General features: G+C 39.0%; 1 protein-coding gene across 3 annotated transcripts in view; it reads right to left on the bottom strand.

Moving 5' to 3' along the window:
• LOC136864910 (transforming acidic coiled-coil-containing protein 3) overlaps positions 1 to 19854 on the bottom strand; it is a 232925-nt gene that overhangs the window by 190608 nt on the left and 22463 nt on the right. The window contains exon 1 of one of the 3 annotated variants that reach the window (XM_067142318.2): positions 19094 to 19148. The exons of the other annotated variants lie outside the window; for them this stretch is intronic. The gene's annotated coding sequence lies outside the window, so the exon portion shown is untranslated. Of the gene's footprint in view, positions 1 to 19093; positions 19149 to 19854 lie in introns of those variants that run through there. 3 annotated transcript variants of the gene reach the window in all.

Here is a 19854-nt window from a genome sequence, read left to right as displayed (position 1 = left end):
TCGTAAAGTAGTGTTCCACAAAGTTAGTTTTAGTAAAATCGGAGATTAAGTTCTCAGACTGAGAAAAGCGAACACAGATCAGCAAAAGAGAGAGATTGAAAGTTTTTGTAGAAGCCTGAAGGGCAATAGGGATGTCAAAGTCCCTGCATTAGAAAGTTACATAAACATGAGTTTGTTAGCTCACCTAGTCCTCACACATGATGAATTTTTCCAGTTGGACAGAAAAATAAAAGAGTACGTGTATGGAACACGGACTTCAGGTGGAGTCCCTCCACACCAAACCACAATCGAAACTGGACTGATTTGTCAGGCCAATATTTGGCCCATTTATAGGACAAGAGGATTGTCCTTGAACAGAAAGCAAGCATCGAGAAAGTATTATAACATCTTTATCAACGTCATAGATGACGTGGCAACGAAACAGCTGGAAGCACAGCCAGCTCAGTATGTAGCGCGAACGTGATAATGGTGGTGCGCGAGGCAGACGAGCAGGTAGAAAACAATTTCTTATAGATTTTCGTTGATTCAAAAGGGCACGTTACAAGTTGATAATAATGTTATTTGCTTTACGTCCAACTAACTACTTTTGCGGTTTTCATAGATGCTGAGGTGCCAGAATTTTAGTCCCGCAGGAGTCCCTTTACGTGCCAGTAAATCTACCGACATGAGGCTGACGTATTTGAGTGCCTTCAAATACCACCGGACTGAGCCAGGATCATACCTTTCCAATCGTTAATTTCTAAAATACTAATCTTCTTGGTCTCGCTTCTCAATAAGACAAACAAGCCTGCATTTTAAACAAAACGTCTGCTATCTTTGTTACAACAAATATGTCTTATCAAAACGATGTGAATCTCCAATGGTATCAACAGTTCCTACTAAATCTGATCAATGTTTTTGTCATACTCCATTCTCTGTATATCAAACCCCTGGTATTAAAGTGTTTCAACTCAAAAATGCCATCTTTTTAGGAAAGCATTTTAAAGGTATTAAAATAGCAGACCAAATCACAGAATGCTATCTTACAACAACTTACTTTCCCTTGTAAAAGAACATATAATTATTTATATATTTTTTACTTGAATAAAGGATTTGAACCTACTGAAAAACAGAAAAAAAGTAATATTAATTAATCTTATGACAGTTTTCATGTGACAGGGATAGCAATAATTACCTCTAAAGCGTTGCTAACAGAATACTATTTTCCTTAGTTGCAGTCATTTATTTGCTCTATACTTTAGCGAGAATGATTGCTGGTACAAAGAGGTGGAAACAATGGCAGGAGGGTACTCAGAATGAGAAAATAAACGCTAAGTTAGGAATCAACTCAATGGATGAAGTTGTACACATAAAATGGCTTTGGTGGTGGGGTAATGTGAGGCGTATGGAGGAGGATAGATTACCTAAGAGAAAAATGGACTCTGTTACGGAGGGTAAGAGAAGTAGAGGGAGACCAAGATGATGATGGTTAGATTCAGTTTCTAACATTTTTTTTTTACAAGTTGCTTTACGTCGCACTGACACAGAGAAGTCTTATGGCGACGATGGGATAGGAGTGGGAAGGAAGCGGCCGTGGCCTTAATTAAGGTACAGCCCCAGCATTTGCCTGGCGTGAAAATGGGAAACCACGGAAAACCATCTTCAGGGCTGCCGACAGGGGGGTTTGAACCCACTACCTCTCGAATAGTGGATACTGGCCGCAATTAAGCGACTGGAGCTATTGAGCTCGGTCTCTAATGATTTAAAGATAAGATATATAGAACTAAATGAGGCCACAGCACTACTTGCAAATAGAGGATTGTGGCGACGTTTAGTAAATTCAAAGAGGCTCACAGACTGAACGCTGAAAGGCATAATGGTCTATAATGATGTATGTATGTTACATTACTTGATGTTTCTTATTGATAAAACATTCAATGTAATATCATGAATCTACAAAGGCTACAAAAGTAATATATTTACTAATTCAAGTGTGAAAACAAAGATGTATTCTCAGAAAACCACTTTGACAAATTACGAACACTAATAAAAAATAGCACACTTTATAATATCACTAAAATAACAACAAATTAGTTAATCAACACATTCCAAGTCACTGTCAGCTTGTGTGTGTGTGTGTGCATTATTTGCTTCTGTCAAGTTTTCATAGTAATCACGGTACTGAGGAGGCATCACATTTTGAAACAGAAAGCTGCGCGGGGTCCCTTTTCTTTAGAACTGAGTTTTTGTTGGAAAACGGAAGTTTTTATCTACATTAAATGAATGTTGAAGTTTGATAAATTACATTTATTTTAAGGAAACATAATGTAGGAGAAAAGTGAGATAACATCCTTTTTGTTCAATCTAATATTTAACATTACGCCTAGTGCTAATTCCTGTCGAGATTGACAAAATGAATCATAATACATCACAAGAAGCCAGTTATGGACTTCAATAGGAATTTTTAAGAATCCAAAATGAAAATATTTCCTACTAAGGCATAATAAAGCTAGTTTTGAAACACCGACTTGTAGACGTGGAGAAAATATATTGGTATCGGGGGCACGTTACTCCATAACAGGAATATTCAATAACTCGATGTGTTTTCGGCCTTCACAACCACTTCGTAATATTGAAGCTTGACAGTTTTCATTATACATTACACGTACAGATTGTCGAATTATGAACCGCAGCAACGGGTTAAATGTATTAGCAGTCAATGTTGGCAGTGGGTTTCAACAGAGGACAACAAATACAAGACAAGAATATAAAACCGAAAAGGAAGAAGCTAAAAAGGTTGTAACAGAGGAGAAGAAAAAAATGGATGCAAAAGTGAACAAACTCGATGAAAGACGAGAGCAGAGGAAATAAAAAAAGTACTGTATGGAATGGTCACAAGTCAGAGGAAAGGCATGAGGAAAAATGTTATGACAGATAAAAATGGAAAATAAAGTGCAGGAAAAAGACAAACTCAGAGGAATGCAGAAGGAGTATTTTGAAGATTTACTAAACCCAGAAGGATACACTGAGGAGGAAAGTATAAGCATGGAGGAAGGAAGAAACCTTGAGAAAGAAATATTTAAGATGGAGAGAAATGGAGGTAGCACAGGACAAGATGAAAGGAGGGAAAGCCCCTGGTTTAGATGAAGTGAGTATTGAGATGGTGAAGACAGCAGGAGAGGTAGGGAAACAGTGGCTTTATTGTGTGTTGAAAGTACAATGGAAGGAGAGGAAGACCTCTAAAGACTGCAAGCAGAGGATAATCTTTTTTTTTTTTTTGCTAGGGGCTTTACGTTGCACCAACACAGATAGGTCTTATGGCGACGATGGGATAGGAAAGGCCTAGGAGTTGGAAGGAAGCGGCCATGGCCTTAATTAAGGTACAGCCCCAGCATTTGCCTGGTGTGAAAATGGGAAACCACGGAAAACCATCTTCAGGGCTGCTGATAGTGGGATTCGAACCTACTATCTCCCGGATGCAAGCTCACAGCCGCGCGCCTCTACGGGCACAGCCAACTCGCCCGGTCAGAGGATAATCATTACCCATCTTCAGAAAAGGGAATATGAAAGATTTTAAGAACTACAGGGGAGTCACACTGATATGTCACTGTGCAAAGGTTGATGATGATGATGATGCTTGTCGTTTAAAGGGGCCTAACATCGAGCTCATCGGCCCCTAATGGTACGAAATGAAAGAACAAAAATGTCAAATTCATCCACTGACCAAAAAAAGGAATAATGTCGTCATGAAGAATGAATGGACATGAACCCAAAAAAAAAAAAAAAAAAAAAAAAAAGAAACAAACAACCAAAATACAGTGGATCAGACTCAAAGATCATACATAATTGATTACTGACCAAGGGACCACTCATAAAGCACGATGATGCTTCATGTCGAAAGGGGTGCAAAATCCATGTCTAAGGCCCCACAGATTGGTACATGTCGCGAGTAAAGTAGAACCATGGTATTGGCATGTTGGGGTACTAATCAAAAGTAGCGAAACTCACGGTGTTCCACAAAAGACGGTACTACTCACAAGTATTGTACTTCGTACAGGTAACGCAGACCTATGGTGTTTCTCACACAATGGCGCCACTCATAGCCAACGCAAACCAATGAGTTTCCTCACCTAGGTGTACTAGGCACGGATGCCGGTCCCACGGGCCCCGTGGTGTTCCTCACAGAGTGGATACTAATCAAAGGCAACGCAGACCCACGGTGTCGCTCATATAGTGGTACAACTCACAGGCTACGCCCAGACCCGCGGTGGTGCTCACATGGGTACGACGCACGGGTACTGGAAACCCCCAGGCCACGCTCATGACTTCTACTAAACACAAACCCATTTCGTACCGAACATAGTGGTACAACTCGCAAGTACAGGCAACCCATGGTGTTCCCCGCGTGATGGTACGAATCAAAAGTAGTTTCATGGTTCTAATTCAATCATCCCTTGGTCGCCCCTTTTAGTCGCCTCTCACGACAGGCAGGGGATACCGTGGGTGTATTATTCGTCAGCCTCCCCCACCCACAGGGGGTGTGTGTTTGGTCCGCGAGAGGTATTTTATTTCCCTCAAGTCCGCCGGCAAGCCGGTTAGGACCCCCCTATCCGCCACCTGGGACGCGCCACGTGGGAATATCACCTCTCCCCCTGCTACGCCTGCGTAGCAGGTTCGTGGACTGTGCAAAGGTGTTAGCGTTCAAAGCGGAAGCTGACGGAACCATTAGCATCAGTCTAAGAGGGTCACATAACATGTACGGTAATGTATGACACTGACAGGTGTATGACATTGACACAAGCCCGGAATGAAACATCTGGCGATGAAGAACGTACGAATTTGGAAAACACAGAGAAGAAATAACAATAGTGAAGGGACAGGGAGAGGAACTACCTACATAAATCCTTAACCCTCCAAGTGATATGAGTCGTTAAAAATGACTCATTTATGCCTCTGTGAAATGATAGTCGTTATTACCGACTCATTTTTTTAGAGCCATGTTGCTGGGCAACCATTTAATGAATGTAGTCGAACTTTGCACTAATCGATAATTCAGTTCGTTGGCTATTTGGATTCATCTAGCTGAATTATTGAATAGGTTTCTTTGCTTACGTACTGTCTAAAACAAATCTTAGCGTAAGTCGCTCAAAGCACCACACCGCATGGCAGTGTTCTAATATTGTTCTACTTGATTGGTTAGTGTTTCAATAAACTAAAATGTGTGATCCATGTTGTCCTGACGATATTCAGGATATGTTAGAAGAAGATTATGGAGATTATGTTTTCAGTGATGACAGTGATTTGCCAGGTGACGAAACACCAGAAGCGCAAGAAAGATTATGCATAGATTGTTCGGAAGATCCTGTCATAAAAAGAAAGCGAAGCAACTTTTGATGCCTTAAGTGTAATTGTGGCATTCATCCTACTTGCTACCGTAAGTGGAAACACTTCTACAGGCTCATAGTAAAGGGGAGGAAAAGAAAAACTCTTGCAAGTGACTCGAAGTAAAGAATTATGCCCGAAGAGGAGATGTACATAGTTTCGGTTTTTTGTACATAACTTTCTGTTCTTTAGTTTTACGGTACATACGTACTCTAAGCTTTTTGTTGCTAACAAAATGGTGAACACTTTATACCTTTACCTTTTGTTTCAGTCCTTTATAGTTTTGAAGCTACGTGCAGTGAAAGTTGAAACATTGTTTTTTTTTAAAAGTGAAAAAATGTAATTCACCACTGTGATAGTACATATATCACACCCCCGAATTATATGTAGAAGTTAGAGATATTATTGTCAGTATTCGATTTGTATTATTATTATTATTATTATTAGTATTTCATTTGTATATTTTAACATTTATATTGGTAAGCTGGAAGATATCCACATATGTAGGTATGAGTAATTTGTTTTGCACGAGTGGGAAAACCTTGCTTTAATAACTCTGGTAATTTGAATGAGTCATCTGGCTACCCCAGTGTCTGTTGTGATGTACTTGTGTCAGGAAATTCCATTTACTCATGTATATATCCCAGCCTGATGAGATAAGCTTGTTGTTGTACCAGGAAAGTTTGGTGATTCATGAAAACTCCCCAGAGTTTGTTATTGTCTTGGGAGGAAGAAGTAGTTCAGGGCTTGGTCTTGATTTGAGATCACTCATGATTGGCTGGCAAGCACCAATCCAGACGTCTCATCTGAGAGGAGGGGGATGTTGATGTCTATAAAGGTTGGTCATACGGCGGCAACCAGGTGATTGTATGAAACACTGTAAGAGACATTGTAAGGGTGATTGTGAAGGTGATTGTATAGGAACGAGAAGGAAGATAACGACAACTACAACTGACGGACTGTACGGGAAGGAAGTGGTGCTGAGACACGGTACTGGAGTGACATGGCTGCAATGGACTGGACTTCAAACGTTCGTGGAGCGTAGTCGTGTTATGTTTGTGGAAAGTGGTTGATTGTGGAGAGTGCTTGCGCATTAAGTATTGCAGCACTTGTGGCGGCCTAGCATTATATGTTGGTGAAAGCTATCTCAGACTTTCCATAAATTTATATGTTGAGGATCGACAGACGTGTGTATATATCTTTACAAGTGTTAAAATATGTGAACACAGTAGTACAAGGTACAGTATCTGTGTGAAGTGATAACTGCCGATTATGAGAATCGGTAAGTCGAATTGATATAGAGACAGTGAAGGGTGTTTATCTTCATACATGTACATTGTTCATCGGACCATCTACAAATGGTAGCTTAGTTCTCACTTTCGTTTTCCCACGATTTTCATTATTATTGTTGTTGTTGTTGTAAATATGGAGTCTTCCAGCAATATTTTATGTGTGTATTATATGTATAATGTTGTATGTTGATGAGGTGCTCATGCACGGAATTTGTTCAGAATATAGTTAGCTATTTTAGAATCAGTGTTATTGATAAACCTAGGTGCAGTTCCTACCGAATTAGTCGTTTTCAGGAGGTTAGGTAAGGCCTGCAGCAGATGTACCAGTACGCAGCATTATGTACACGCCCTGGGATATAAAGTTTATCATGCTCTTATCTAAATTCGAGGGATCCATTCTGGTGAACTCTGGCGCCCATACTACGGACATTTCGGTTAATTATGCTTATTAATTTTATTAAGTTTTTGAGTAATTTTATTTATATATTTTTATTCATGATATTAATTATCAGTAGTCATCAAATTATTACAATTGGCGCCCAACGTGGGGCTGAATGATTGGTACATCTGTTAGGCTTATAAGCGTAGGTGCACTTGTCAGGTGTGGTTGGAATTCTGCAAACTATGTCAGTGAAGTGTTTTATATGTTTCATGTGTATTTTGGAGTATGAAGAAATGTTGTAGCGAGTCCAGTATTATAAAGTTGAGAAGTAGAGAGGTTTTGAAAGTTGCTGGTACTAAGAATCAGGATAAGAGAAGTCAAAAGAATTCCACCACATTGAGTTTATCTAATTTAAGTGAGAGTAGCAAAATGGCTGATAGTAGGAAAGATCAATTTGCAACGATCGGTGAGGAATCCAGTAACCCGTCTCAAACTCAGAATGTAGGGGTTGTTAAGGAAACGGTTCAAGGGGAGGTTTTAACTTTTAGTATGATTAAATCACTATTTAATGAATTGTCCAGTAAGAGTGATGAATTATCCAGTAAAATGGATAGGAAGAATGAAGAGTTGAAGGTTGAATTGTCTAGTAAAATTGATAGTCAGAGTAAGGAATTAAATTCAGTGAGTGTTGAACTGTCCAGTAAAATAGACAATAATAATGTTGAATTGTCCAGTAAGATTGATAGTCAAAGTAAGGAGTTAAATTCAGTGAGTGTTGAATTGTCCAGTAAGATTGATGGTCAGAGTAAAGAGTTGAAGAGTGAATTGAGTTTTTTAAGTAATGAAATATACAGTATTAATAGTGAATTAAATTCAGTTAGTACGGAACTGTCCAGTAAGATTGAGAATCAGAGTAAGGAATTAAATTCAGTGAGTGTTGAATTATCTAGTAAAATTGATAGATTAAGTAGTGCTGTGAATGGTAGGATAGATGAACTGAACCAGAAGTTTGACCATCAAAGCAGGGAAATTCAGGAAGTCAATAATAAGGTAGAATCTCAACGCTTGGAATTGACTGAGAAAATCGAATGCCGATTTAATGTAGTTAGGAAAGAATTTGTTGAAAACAGCAAGGAATGTGATAAGAGAATAAAAATAGTGGAAGATAAAGTCGAAGAAATAGATAGAATTAAAACAAGTCAGAATGTTTTAGTGAAGCGAATAGATGAGAAGAATGAGAAATTGGAGAAAGACCTTAAGTCGGTAAAAGATGACCTCAATTCAGTAGAAGGAAATGCCAGAATGGTAGTGGAAGAAGGAATTAAATCATGTCATGTGAAATTAAGGCAGGAGATCAGTCAAATCCAATTAGGTAGCAGTATATGTAATAGGTACGTATCTTGTACGAAGGACTCTGAATTACCCAAGTTTAATGGTCGGCAGTTTAATCCGATGGAATTCTTGAAAACGGTGGAGAAACGGTTTTCCAAGAATCTTGACGATGGTTTGATCGAATGGAGTATGGTTGATGAGATGTTGGATATTGCATTTGTTGGAGAAGCGAGATCCTGGTTTCAAGTTTATAGACAGGGTATTTCGAGTTTGGAGGAATTTAGGGAGAAATTTAGTTCTAAATTTTGGAGTGAAGCTATTCAGGGAAGGGAAAGAGATCGCGTGCTATTTGGCAAGTATAAACCTCAGGAAGGTGTATCTATGACGGAATATTTCTTAGCGCATGTTCTGATCAGCCAGAATATTGAAGGTCTAGCATCGGAGAGAGATACAGTCCGCCAGATGTTGAGGCATTTTCCTGAGAAGGTCGGATTAGCTGCATGTATGCAGAATATTGTTACGATTAAGGAATTAGAGCAGCTGTTAGAGAGGTTTGATGCTTTGGAAGGGCAGGGGAGGACTAGGCAAAGTGAAGGTAGAAATTACGGGGATAATGGGAGACAAGGTAATCAGCTAGGGGGAGATAGGAATAATCAGAATTTCAGTCATTCTAGGCAAGGGAATCAGGGTGGTAATTCCGGAAGGGGAAACAGACAGTCTAATCAGGGAGTTAATCACCAGGAATATTATGGCAGAAGACCTAATCAAGGGGAATCAGAAAGTAGGGGGCGTACGGATCAAAGACCTCCAGATCAAGTGCAGAGACATGATAATAGTGAACAGTCCACGTCAAGTAATTTAAACCGGAATCGGACTTCTTAGTTGGGTCAGATAGGCAGTCCGATACCGAAATTCCTATTCACGTGATGAAACAGGTAAGTTACGAGGTAGACGTGAAAGAGGAATTATTGTATGACCATGTGTTTTGTGTTCAGGGAGATTTTGAGAATAGGGGGCATGATGAAAGTAAGAAAGCTGTGTCGGATGTCTTACTTTGTGCTAGTGGTGATGGTAATAGCGGTGTTGCGATCGATAATCTTGTAGAAGTTTCTGAAATTGAAAGTGAAGTTTTTTGTGAAGTTGATGAAGGTTGTTTAGTAAGTGAAGAGTGTTTACGGAGTATACATCATGAGGATGTTTGTGTTAATTTAAGTGTACGTGAGGAGAGTAAAGTTAGGTCCATTATGTGTGAAAATGGTGACTTTGAGATTAATGAAACTTCTGATAAGAGAGTCGAAAGTAGCAGTGTTGTTGGCATGAAAGTGGTGCAAGTAGGAGCTGATATGGAAGGTGGTGAAGATGACTTGATTGTTGGGTCATTAAGTAGTAATGACAGCAATTTCAAAGTGTATTATGGTAAGAATTTCAGTAATAGAGTGAGCGTGTGTGAAAATGGAAGTGTGCGTGAGATGAAAGAAAGTCTTTTCAAGCGAGTGTGTAATGTTTTATTTAATTCTGAGAGATGTGTGAATGATGTGAATAACGTGCTGAGTGATAGCGATGTGGAATGTGTGAAAAAGTATGTGATCTGTTTGCTTGCATTAATTATGAGTTTGTGGAAGAGTAAACGTAGTGAGATTCCCGCGCATTTCAGAAAGAGGGATTTCTTGGTTATGAATGTTCCGAATGAAAGTTTGTATGATTCTTGTGTGACTGGATGGGATGAATGTTTGTGTGTGAGATAGAGTGGATTCTAGACGTAGTTAGTTTTTATTGCGGTACGCATTCCTCGTCTATCGATGCCAATGTTAAGTTTATGTATAGTTTTTTCATTTATATCAGGGTCCGTATACTGTGGACAGTAGAATAGGCAAGTGTGCTTATAGGCTCCTAACCGCTGAAAATAAGGTCCTTGGGACATTTAATATCTATAGCCTTCGCAGATATAAGAGATAGGATCTGCACCTTGGAGGTATATATTATCAATTTTAATGTACATGTACAGTAGCAAGAAGGGATTGTGTTCGATGGTATATGAAACAATCAGAGTTGTGTGTATATAGCCATATTATTATTATTATTGTTTGGACAAATTGTATTTCGTGTGTGTGAATACAATGCAGTAGACGCAATGTATATATCATTATTACTGTAAATTATGTGTTCAGTTATATAATTTATGAAGTTCTGTTTTATGGTGAATCATAATATATGATATCATCGATTCACCAAGGGGGCGTTATGTGATAGTACATATATCACACCCCCGAATTATATGTAGAAGTTAGAGATATTATTGTCAGTATTCGATTTGTATTATTATTATTATTATTATTAGTATTTCATTTGTATATTTTAACATTTATATTGGTAAGCTGGAAGATATCCACATATGTAGGTATGAGTAATTTGTTTTGCACGAGTGGGAAAACCTTGCTTTAATAACTCTGGTAATTTGAATGAGTCATCTGGCTACCCCAGTGTCTGTTGTGATGTACTTGTGTCAGGAAATTCCATTTACTCATGTATATATCCCAGCCTGATGAGATAAGCTTGTTGTTGTACCAGGAAAGTTTGGTGATTCATGAAAACTCCCCAGAGTTTGTTATTGTCTTGGGAGGAAGAAGTAGTTCAGGGCTTGGTCTTGATTTGAGATCACTCATGATTGGCTGGCAAGCACCAATCCAGACGTCTCATCTGAGAGGAGGGGGATGTTGATGTCTATAAAGGTTGGTCATACGGCGGCAACCAGGTGATTGTATGAAACACTGTAAGAGACATTGTAAGGGTGATTGTGAAGGTGATTGTATAGGAACGAGAAGGAAGATAACGACAACTACAACTGACGGACTGTACGGGAAGGAAGTGGTGCTGAGACACGGTACTGGAGTGACATGGCTGCAATGGACTGGACTTCAAACGTTCGTGGAGCGTAGTCGTGTTATGTTTGTGGAAAGTGGTTGATTGTGGAGAGTGCTTGCGCATTAAGTATTGCAGCACTTGTGGCGGCCTAGCATTATATGTTGGTGAAAGCTATCTCAGACTTTCCATAAATTTATATGTTGAGGATCGACAGACGTGTGTATATATCTTTACAAGTGTTAAAATATGTGAACACAGTAGTACAAGGTACAGTATCTGTGTGAAGTGATAACTGCCGATTATGAGAATCGGTAAGTCGAATTGATATAGAGACAGTGAAGGGTGTTTATCTTCATACATGTACATTGTTCATCGGACCATCTACAAATGGTAGCTTAGTTCTCACTTTCGTTTTCCCACGATTTTCATTATTATTGTTGTTGTTGTTGTAAATATGGAGTCTTCCAGCAATATTTTATGTGTGTATTATATGTATAATGTTGTATGTTGATGAGGTGCTCATGCACGGAATTTGTTCAGAATATAGTTAGCTATTTTAGAATCAGTGTTATTGATAAACCTAGGTGCAGTTCCTACCGAATTAGTCGTTTTCAGGAGGTTAGGTAAGGCCTGCAGCAGATGTACCAGTACGCAGCATTATGTACACGCCCTGGGATATAAAGTTTATCATGCTCTTATCTAAATTCGAGGGATCCATTCTGGTGAACTCTGGCGCCCATACTACGGACATTTCGGTTAATTATGCTTATTAATTTTATTAAGTTTTTGAGTAATTTTATTTATATATTTTTATTCATGATATTAATTATCAGTAGTCATCAAATTATTACACCACCCCCAATAAAATGGAATCAAGGCCTGTACCCAATGTTATTACATAATCACATTCTCTAGTTTATACTGAACAAAAAGATATGTAATATGATATATTTTACTGTCATTTTGTACTTCTTATGAATTTTTAAAGAAACTTGTGCGAAGACGTTACAGTCGCTTATCGCTTAAGAGGTTTTTACGTATCACTTGGAGGGTTAATGGCTGGCAACCAGGTATTACTTAATTGATAGCCAGTGTCCCTGTTGAAATTGTTAAGATTTCTACGTATTTTGTCAGCTTCCAGTATAATCCTGGAGCTGTAGTGTCTAGTGTGGGTAAGAGCTCGAGCATCTTGGAACATGACATCATGACCCGACGATAGAGCGTGCTCAGCTATTGCTGATTTGTCTGGCTGGTTGAGACGAATATTACATTCATGTTCTTTGATACCGGTACCAATGGACTGGCATGTTTAGCTGATGTATACCTTAATGCAAATACAGGGAATTTCATATACCCCAGGATGTAAAAGTGGGGACAATTTGTCCTTGATTTTACGCAGACTGTGAGCAATTTTAGTGGCGGTGCCAAACACGGTTTTAATATTGTGCTTGCGGAGGACCTTGGCAATTTGATCTGTGGTGTTGCGAATGTAAAGCAAGTAGGCAGTTCTCTTCACCTCTTCCTTCTGTGAACTTTGCTTGGTCGTTTCTCTGGGATGCAGGGCTCTATAAATCTGCAAATTGCTGTAACCATTACCCTTGATAGTGACTTTGAGCGTGTCCATCTCCGCGTGGATATTTGATGGCTTACAAATTTGTCTCGCCCTCTTGGCGAGTGTCGTGAGAATGCCTTGTTTTTGTGCTGGATGGTGGTGAGAATCTGCATACAGAGGGCGAGACGAATTTGTGAGCCATCAAATATCCAGGTGGAGATGGACACGCTCAAAGTCACGATCAAGAGTAATGGTTACAGCAATTTGCAGATACATAGAGCTCTGCATCCCAGAGAAACGACAAAGCATAGTTCACAGAAGGAAGAAGTGAAGTGAAGTGAACTGCCTACTTGCCTTACATTTCCAACACCACAGATCGAATTGCCAAGGTCCTCCACAAACACAATATAAAATCCGTGTTTGACACCACCATTAAAATTACTCATAGTCTGCATAAAACCAAGGACAAATTGTCCCCACTTTTACATCCTGGGGTATATGAAATTCCTTGTACTTGCAGTAAGGTATACATTGACTAAAGGTGCCGGTCCATTGGTACCCGTATCAAGGAACATGAACATAATATTTGTCTCAACCAGCCAGACAAATCAGCAATAGCTGAGCACGCTCTATTGTCGGGTCATGATGTCATCTTCCCAAGATGCTCGAGCTCTTACCCACACTAGACACTACAGGTCCAGGATTATACAGGAAGCTGTGGAATATGTAGAAATCCTAACAATTTCAACAGGGACACTGGCTATCAATTAAGTAATACGTGATTGCTAGCCATTAAGGATTTACGTAGGTAGTTCCCTTCCCTGTCCCTTCACTATTGTTATTTCGTCTCGGTGTTTTCCAAATTCGTACGTTCTCATCGCCAGGTGTTTCATTCCAGGCTTGTGTCAATGTCATACACATGTCCATGTCATACGTAATGTACATATGTAATGTGACCCCCTTAGACATTCTGATGGTTCCGTCAGCTTCCGCTTCGAACGCTAGCGCTGTACCGCGTCCAGGGAGCCATCTGGTGACAAATGAACGTACCATTTTCACTTCTATTATAATGTCTATATTCAAAGCTCATTGTTTAAGAAGTCTTTCTCGTGGACAGTCAAGATTATCTTCTGATGACGCAGAGCACAGTTCTCTGCGAAACGTTAAGAATTTCACCCTATTTTCTTGACAAGGCATAAGCCCAAAGGCCCATATCATTTCTATAAGTATGGGCCGTGAAAGCATCAATGGTGACGTTATTATTATTATTTCATTTGCGTAATCAAGTAGTTTAACGGTTACACATAATATAATTAAAATATTCATAATACAAAAAATGTAAAATACTGATAATATCAAGCTTTACAGAATTCTGCATATGACACAGTCCTGGATCATCAAAGGCAGCAGAAACCGAGAAGTGCTGGCATCCTGGCAAAGAAATCAGACCAAGTTAAATTTCACTACCAAAGAAAAAGACAGCCAAATAATGTTATGCCGAGGTTGTTTTACACTTTCACAACACGTGTGCAAAACCATTTAAACATCATCTAGTGATTTATTTTGGACAAAACACTGTGTAATGAGGAAGAAAAAAAAATATTGAGCTATATATAAACATGAAAAAAGGTGTTATTCATTCTAATTCCCTGCAGCAGGATGAAGAGCTTCAACAAATGGACACTCGAAAGGTCTGCAGAAGCTGCTCATGAACTGTTCATAAAAAATACAAGATACATTTGTTATGGTGTTAGGGTCACTTCAAACAGATAGTGGGTCCGGAGCTTATAAGTCTACAAATCACACTTCAATACGGAACAAAAATGAAATTTATAGCTTTTAATGGTTTAGACATTCGGACCAGTCTTTATGCAGATAACACCACAGCAACAATGACTCAATTAGTTTTATAGCAGAACAATAATTACGATTGAAATTAGTGAATTGTATTAGTGAAATGACTGGTTTTCGATTTCCGTGGACGAGTCTATGGATAGGATTTCTGAAAAACTTTTTTTTTTTTAATGTTACGTATGGTAACGAACAAAGTGATGCTTGCCGTTGTTCCTATAAATTAGTACCTGTGGAAAATTCTGAAGCAAAGTCACTGGAAGAAAAAAATTGTCTAAACATTTTCAGAAGATGACAGAGGTGTTGGAATGCTCGAAATAATACTTGTGGATATGGTTCTCATGGAGTAGCAGTATTTACTGGTAAGAATGAAGGTGTTGCAGCTTGAATAATGAAAAATATCTCTCCTCACTTGTTTAGCGCACACTGTACAGCCCATAAAATGGACCTTGTTTCTAGATAAATTTTATAAAATTTCCAGTAAACCTTTTACAGCTGCAACTTAAGATATATTGTGATAGTTACAGGTGTTATGATATGGATTGTTATAATGCCAAAATAACTTATGTCAATGATAGAATAATGGATATTAAATCTTCTCTCAAAGAGACTTTTTATTTAGTTATTACAGGGAATGCTAGTGTTTTGTTATTGACCTCCAGACAGACCATACATGTGTAACTGTGATTTTAATGGCTGTAAAGAGTATGTTTTATGTTGCTATTGGTTTCAGTAAAATGAAGTATTACCGAGCTCGATAGCTGCAGTCGCTTAAGTGCGCCCAGTATCCAGTATTCGGGAGATAGTGGGTTCAAACCCCACTGTCGGCAGCCCTGAAGATGTTTTCCGTGGTTCCCCATTTTCACACCAGTCAAATGCTGGGGGCTGTACCTTAATTAAGGCCACGGCCGCTTCCTTCCCATTCCTAGGCCTTTCCTATCCCATCGTCGCCATAAGACCTACCTGTGTCGGTGCGACGTTAAGCAACTAGCAAAAAAAAAATTTTTTAAGTACTGACTACTGCATTGTTACGATATATTGCTACAAACCGACTTTAATTTTATTCCTTAGGAATTATTGCGATCCATTCTGTGTTGTATTCACATATGTCTACTGATGACAAATGAACAGTATTGTAACTGTTGGTGTGTGAGTTGTGTACTGTATTTACCAAGGTTTAATTATGCTGGTAGGTACATTGGGTGCATTGAACCCAGAAATGCCCCAATTTTAATTTTTAACCATACAGGGTCTCAGTAGAATATTTATGTTGATATTTTCTTTCTTAAAGTGAAGAATAGTAAATATTCTCAAGTGCACTGTTAAGTCATTGCATGGATTACAGAGATGTGCTTGTCGGTTCTTTTTACTTACGGTGTCGAATGTGTTATGACAAGCACAATCTTGTGCCCTACGTGACGAAAATGTTCTTTATTCGTGAGGTTAGTTATTTGCTTACACATCATCTATTTTGTGGTTGTCACAAGGAAAAAAAATGTGTCTCAAACGACACCTGGACAGTGCTCGCAGCAATTATTACATTGCAGCACATTCCTTTTTATACAAAATTGTTTTATGACTGTTCATAAGATATTCAACCTATGCCACACAGTTCCTCCATGTTAGGGTCACTTTAATTTTATAAGTCAAAAACTGTTAACACTGACTTTATTTGGAGACCCTCAGGCTCTTATGTAATTGTCATAATTTTAAAAATATCTAGTAATCTAAGATAAGACTAAGCATACTATTTAAGATCATTTAGTACTACACCGCCGTCAGTAAGAAAACCAGTCATGCTGTAAACATGAGCACGTGCTCATGTTAACGTTTATTGGTTAACGCTACTGCAGAACGCCTGCACAGAGACATCAAAGTAGTTTGTTAGCCAGGTTATGGCATAATGCAATCCTACATGCACGATGTCCAAAATATAATTTCTCAATTTCAGTCAGAATAATGTGCAATAACCGATTCATTGTCATTAATATAAGCAAGCAATTCAAACTGAAGAATGCTGGGGACCCATGCCCTCATGCCTGAACCGCCATGTTGAATCTTGTCCGTTCACGCCGTGTTGGGCCTTTAACTACAATTACATTGTCCGTTTAGGAAAGCTCAACAGAACCTTTACCTCTATTCACTTCCATTGAGTTGGTGTAAAGCGAGGTAAACGGATATGTTGCGCGTAGTAATAAAACTCGTAGAAGTCCGGACATTAGAGAGGCTCTGGTGAGTGTAACAGCTCAAATGTGTCTTGCCTTTTGTCACGTTGTGGCGGAATAGCTGAGATTCTGGGAATCAGACAGTCTCTGTGATAAGACTGTCGACTGTCTTGTCATTAATCTGAATGATAAGAGCAGCAGTAAGAAAGAGGCGGGTTAGGAATCCGACTCTGAAGGAGTTCGTCGTTTGAACTGAAGAACTTTTTTAAATTTTCATTAATTTTGCCTTTTCAAAACTATATTTCCCTTCTAAAATTTAATTTTATTGAAATATTAAAAGTGATAATTTGTCCTAATATGTGCTCCTGTGAATGATTTATTATGTATTTACATTTTGGGCACAACCTCAAATCCATCAACTATCCGTAATTTATTTATCTGAGATTTTAAATATCCGGGCGTGATATGGCATTCGTGTGTTGTTTATTCGTCACGGACGGTCAATATAATTTGCAATGTTTTCCATATCATCACTGCATTTTAGCTACTTGTTAGCATCAGTTACATCTGGCAACAGTTTGATCTAATCGCAGCAATCAGGCAAGGTAATACAGTTCCTGGACAACCACATATGGCTCTTGCCATGTGCTCGGAAGTAGCCCGCTGATTCTCCAATCAACGTGGAGACCACAGATGGATACATGATTATGTTTGTTTATATCAGTTTTGGTTCTCTCGATGATGGCAGAATAGCCACCATAATAAACTATAACCACCATGGCCCAAATCTCATCAGTAACTACCGAAGGGTCCATGAAGACCAATGACACAGTTATTAGTATTGTATCTACTGATGATAACCAATATCCCTGTCCCCATTGCGGAAAGTTATACTTCAGGGTCAATATACACATATGCCAAGCTAATCCAGACGTGTGTACACAAATCATTGCATCCAGACAGCCTGCAACTAAACAAGCTGGTGATGGATATTAACTCACTTTCAAGGAAACAGGATTATGAATTGGTACACTGAACAAACAAACAATGACTGGAAAAGTAGAAGAGGTTGTCGAAATGATGCAAAGAAGAAAACTAGCTGTACTAGTGCTGGCAGAGACTAAATGGAGGGGGGTCCGGCCCCGCGGTGTAGGGGACAACGCATCTGCCTGTCACCCGGCGGCCCCGGGTTCGATTCCCGGCCGGATCAGGGGTTTTCAATTATAAATTATTAATATCCCTGGCCTGGGGACTGGGTGTTTGTGTCGTCCTTAACGTTCCTTTCGTCACATTCAACACTTTACACTTTTGCAATATCCAAATACACGCAGGTTCATAACATATGGTGCAAGTAGGGGCAAAAGATCTTTTTAGGATTACGCCCCGAACAAATAGCATTTTTCGAAAACATGGAAGGGGGAACATAAGAGAGTTGCGGAATAGTTCTTGGTTGTACTGTATAGGAAATTATGTACGAAAGCAAAATGGAGTAAGATTGAGAGTGAGAAATGTACTGAAAGAGGAAGTAAAGGGGTAAGTTACAGGTTGATGAAAGTTAAAATAACAGTTAAAGGAAAAAAGCTGGGAAGTAATACAAGTATATGCTCCCCAGGTAGGCTGCACGCAACAGGAGAAAGATGAGTTGAGAAAGAATTAGAGAGACAGATGAATGGCCAAAACAACGCAGTAATGGGAGACTTGAATACCCATGTAAGCATGAAAAGGAAGTGATATGAGAACGTACTTAGAGCAGAAGCATGGAAAAACAGAAATAAGAAGGGGGAAAATTTACTGGATTTGTGCAAGAGAAATGGGATGGTGGTTGGGAAGTCATGGTTCAAGAAGAGAAAAAACAGTAAGATAACGTGGTACAGCAGTGGTCTTGGAAATCTATTGTGGATTACATGTTATATGCCAGTGAATTGAAGAGGAATGTTGCAGATGTCAGGTTAAACAATCAATCAATACTGATCTGCATTTAGGGCAGTCACCCAGGTGGCAGATTCCCTATCGGTTGTTTTCCTAGACTTTTCTTAAATGATTTCAATGAGATTGGGAATTTATTGACCATCTCCCTTGGTAAGTTATTCCAATCTCTAACTCCCCCTCCTATAAATGAATATTTGCCCCAATTTGTCCTCCTGAATTCCAACTTTACCTTCATATTGTGATCTTTCCTACTTTTAAAGACACCAATCAAACTTATTCGTCTACTAATGACATTCCACACCATCTCTCCGCTGACAGCTCGGAACATACCACTTATTTAAAAGAGAAAAAATGCAATGCAACATACCACTTAGTCGAGCAGCTCGTCTTCTTTCTCCCAATTCTTCCCAGCCCGAACTTTGCAACATTTTTGTAACGCTACTCTTTTGTCGGAAATCACCCAGAACAAATCGAGCTGCTTTTCTTTGGATTTTTCCAGTTCCTGAAGCAAGTAATCCTGGTGAGGGTCACATACACGAACCATACTCTAGTTGGGGTCTTACCAGAGACATATATGCCCTCTCCTTTACATCCTTACCACAACCCCTAAACACCCTCATAACCATGTGCAGAGATCTGTATCCTTTATTTACAATTCCACTTATGTGATTACCCTAATGAAGATCTTTCCTTATATTAACACCTAGATACTTACAATGATCCCCAAAAGGAACTTTCACCTCATCAACACAGTAATTAAAACTGAGAGGACTTTTTCCTATTTGTGAAACTCACAACCTGACTTTTAACCCAATTTTTTATCATACCATTGACTGCTGTCCATCTCACAACATTATTGAGGTCATTTTGCAAATGCTCACAATCTTGTAACTTATTACTCTATGCAGAATAACATCATCCACAAAAAAGCCTTATCTCTGATTCCACCCCTTTATTCACATCATTTATATATATAAGAAAACATATAGGTCCAATAATACTGCCTTGAGGAATTCCCCTCTTAATTAATACAGGGTCAGATAAAGCTTTGCCTACTCCAATTCTCCGAGATCCATTTTCTAGAAATATAGCAACCCATTCAGTCACTCTTTTGTCTAGTCCAACTGC

The sequence above is a fragment of the Anabrus simplex genome, chromosome 2 (assembly GCF_040414725.1).
Source record: "Anabrus simplex isolate iqAnaSimp1 chromosome 2, ASM4041472v1, whole genome shotgun sequence".
Taxonomy (NCBI): domain Eukaryota; kingdom Metazoa; phylum Arthropoda; class Insecta; order Orthoptera; family Tettigoniidae; genus Anabrus; species Anabrus simplex.
This window is presented reverse-complemented; position numbering and strand designations above follow the sequence as displayed.